General features: G+C 38.1%; 1 non-coding gene across 1 annotated transcript; it reads left to right on the plus strand.

The window, feature by feature from the left end:
* Positions 1-3,835: 3,835 nt before the first annotated feature.
* On the plus strand, positions 3,836-3,908 carry trnar-ccu. The gene has a single exon. It is a non-coding gene; the product is annotated as a tRNA-Arg (tRNA).
* Positions 3,909-4,124: the final 216 nt, after the last annotated feature.

A 4,124-nucleotide genomic window follows, 5' to 3' on the forward strand; every position in this document is an offset into this window, starting at 1 on the left:
TTTTTGATGAGTGCTACATTGCTTACACACACACCCACACACACAAAATATATATTTCATGTGCAATTTGCTGGAGTTCTTTGGGTGAAAAGGTAAAAACAGGTTCATACAATCATATTCAAATAAGGAAATAGAGTTTGCTTCTTGCACCTTAGCGGAGCAGGTTAGCTGTTAAAGACAGAGATTGAAGACATTAAGTTGACTTTAATTATAATCATAATGAATAATTATAATCACAATGACAGTGGTAACATCATTGGCAGTGAATATTATAACCTTGAATGCTTAACTCAAGGTGCCACAAACTAAAGTGAAACAATTGATAAATAAAAAGAATGTATGTAGCAGTTAAAAAAAACATTAAATTCACCTTTATCCCTCACTCTCCATCTGATAGACATTAGCTCAGGAAACAGCCATTAAAGTCAAACATGACACTGAAAATCATCTTTCAATTATTTAAGCTATAGTGTGCAATAATAAATATGACACAATAAATATTTGTTCAGCTATTTAAGCAAAAAAAACCTAACAAGTGTATGGCTTTGTCATTTTACACATACAGTAAACCTCAATGGACAAAAATAGAATACGATAAGAAATGTAAATATACAAAATACAGCAAATAAAACAGATGTTTGATAACATAAGTCTTTCAGAGATTTCAAAGTAAAGAAATAAATATGTATGAAGCCATGGAAAATTGTAAAAAAAAAAAAATAAAAAAAAAAAAAGGTTATATTTATGTAGCTTATTTTTTCAGAAAATAATTCATTTTGAGATAGTAAATCTTATTTGTCATTGTTTTCTTAGCCAAGCACAATCTCAAGTGTCAAGGCTCAGTACAGTAGGATCCATTATTCAAGTCAGACAAACATATAGATTTCTCAATATGTTTATTGAAAACTGAGCTGGAGTGAGCTGCTTCTAAGGCAGGAGCCCCTCTGGGTGGAGACAGCAGGGCAGTGAAGTGGATGATAACGGTCGTGTGAGTCTTTAACCTGGTCTTATAGTTCAGTCCAAGCCCAAGGTGTGAGGACGGTTTCAGCCAGCCGGCTGCTAATGTGAGGCATTGGTTGCTGCACAGAGAGTCCCAGACACTGATGTGTCGATGTCCGGAGGAGGCAGGAGATCAGAACCAAGCAGACGAAGGTAGGCAGAATAATCCCGGGAGAAGCAAAAGCCAATGTCGGTGACGTGCTCGGTTTTCATAGCCAGGAGGTCAGAGATGCAGTGGTGGAGTCGGGCAACAGTTTCAGGTACGGTACACAGAGGGTAGAAAGACAGGTCAGGCAAACAGATCAAATAGGGACAGGCAGGCTCAGAGGTCGAGAGGAAGAACAGGTCAGGATCAGGTAATCAGAATACAGGTACACAAGAAAACTTCTCATCAAACTAGAAAATAATCCAGCACTAACTACTGGTCTGAAGGCTGGTTAACTAAAGACTAGTATAGTTGGATTACATAAGAAGGTAATGACAACTTGGCGGAGCAAAGCAGGTGTGTGAAATTAATAATCAGAGAGACATCAGTGCCAAGATTATGACATCAAGGTGAAAACCTTCCACATAAAATCCTAAAACCCTGAAAAGGTTGACTTCATCAGTTTTCTAAAAACTTCACATCTGACAGACATTTGTCAGGGAGGGCAGATACCCTTAAAAATTATTCCGCTGGTTAGTGGTTGAGCTTTGCATATGCTTTGAAGATCGAGTCCTATAGGGTTAAATTACTGTGAGCAAAAACACGTGTGTAGGTCTTGGAATTTGTAAATGTAATTCAATGAATACAAATAAATTTAGGATTAGTATATTTTCATTGTTGTCAACTCCTACATATATGACATTAGTTGCTTGTCTGGGAGAACACAAGTTTAGAATTTCTGAATACAATTTATAGCTTTACTAAACTACAAGAACAAATCACTATAAGTACAAGTTCCAAATTTACAAGTAGGAATCTACCACTCCTGATGAAGCTGTTGAACTCCTTACCTGATGGTGGAGATCATGCACCTGAAGGCTGTTCACAAACCAGCATGAACCACAATGAGGAAGAAGACGAAAAGCAGAGCCATCACTCAAAGATATTTCTTTGCTCAAATGTTGTTTTCAATAAATGCTCTGTATAAACCTTACTTTTCTTTTGTTTGTCTTTTTATTCAATAGATGCTGGGATGAAATAAAGGGACCAGTGTCTATACAATCTTGCCTTTACACTATATACAGCAATTTGGCATTATTGACAAGGAGGCAATAAAAAGCACTGGTGAGGATAACTGTCTATTGAAAACTTGCATCAGTAAAATCAGCTGACAACATTTTCTGCCTGCCATCATTTAAAGAGAAGTGAGACGTTTTAAAAAGTATGTATGTATGAAGAAATATTTCAATGACACTTCTTAGATAAACAAGTGCCATGTTTTCACCCTTGTAAACCTTCAACAGACCTCTGACTGGCACTCCCTGATCACCTTAATGAGGCTCAGGCTCAAACGAGGGCAAGAGGGCAGTGCTATTATCTAGTGTCTTCCCCATTAAAATCACATCCAACAGCCATGACTGTCAAACATGTGGCCTGCCTCTGCTGCAATTAGTGGATGAGGATCATGCAAGTAAACTAGGTGATCCGCTGTAAGGGGGAAAAGTACATAAGCTCATGAATGTAGAGGGGTGATATGAAGGAGAAAGGGGGATACATGTTGTCCAGAGGGCAGCCAGTGATTAGTGGCATCAACAAATCCATTGTCACTGTGGCTGAGTTGCTAGGGTGTGGACTGAATGGGGTGACGGAGTGACAGCAGTAATTGCATAGAAGAGGTCACTCTAAGGTAATAGGCTGTGGAGCTCATCCTAGTAGGACCTATAAGTCCCAACTGAACCTTGCACTTTATGACAGAAAGGTCTTTGCACAGGAAACACCGTAAGTACTAAAGGTGTGCAATGATTATCAGATTTTACATGTACTAACACATGTACTAATCAATGTTTTATTTACATAGTTTTTTTCAGTGTAAAAACAAATTAATAAAAAAAATGTCCTAAAAAAAATCTTTTGCATTACACCCAATGAACAACTCATTGTGTTGTAATACAACTTTGTATCCTAAAGTATGTGTACAATAAACCATTTTATCTGCTTTCAATAATTTAATGCAAATACTGGGTTTGATTATAAACCAATGGTTTTCACTGACATTTCGCTGTTGAAGGTTTATGTCGCAGCGTTCTCGCGCATCTCACTCTTCTAGTTGGTCCAACTTCACAAATCGTTTTCCGCAATGGCGGTCATACAAACAAAACAAGCCAGTCAGAAAACACTCATAGTGTAGAGCAGGTGTAGATTTGGCCAATCAGATGCTTCCTGAATGCAGAACTATCTGCAGCCACCTACAATTTTGGAGAAGTGCAGCAGAGTGACTGCTGCAGGGGCGGAGGCACATTTGCGTTCATTGCGACACACACGCAGACGACCTGGTTTCGGAGTATAAATAATTCTTAACAGGAAAGTACTCTGTTAGGAACATAAGGAAGGAAGGAGCTGAGATAGGAGAAATATTATTTCTCTTTTTATTTTTATCATTTTAGATCATCTGAAAACTTTTAACTACAGTTTGGGGACTAACTGAATGTAAAGAATTAAAATAAATATTCCAGCCTTGAAGTAACAAATGCAGGCACTAGTTTCTCAGCATCACCCCTGGACTTGATGTATCTAATTTTTACGATATTCTGTAGATGAAAGGACATTCTAAAAAACCTGTTTGACATGACATTTAAATGACAGCGCCTAATCAAAAATTGGCAGACAATGTGAATAAGTGACTGACTGAATGCCCCAGTGGCCTAATGGATAAGGCACTGGCCTCCTAAGCCAGGGATTGTGGGTTCGAGTCCCATCTGGGGTGGTACTGTTTTTGAAAATAGCGTATGTGCGAAAGCAGCATGCTGCAGTCACACCCCTCCATTAACATTTTTAACTTTCTTATTTTTATCTTTTTTTGATTGCTCTTGTTTTTTCACAGTGACTCTGTGAAGTATTATCCTCTATAATGAGGTATTTTTCAGAGAGCTTCTGTGCTTTTTTGTGTTGTTTTTATCATGCTGCTCCCACCAGGACCCGC

The sequence above is a fragment of the Cyprinodon tularosa genome, unplaced genomic scaffold (assembly GCF_016077235.1).
Source record: "Cyprinodon tularosa strain WSP-4 unplaced genomic scaffold, ASM1607723v1 ctg789, whole genome shotgun sequence".
NCBI classification, from domain to species: domain Eukaryota; kingdom Metazoa; phylum Chordata; class Actinopteri; order Cyprinodontiformes; family Cyprinodontidae; genus Cyprinodon; species Cyprinodon tularosa.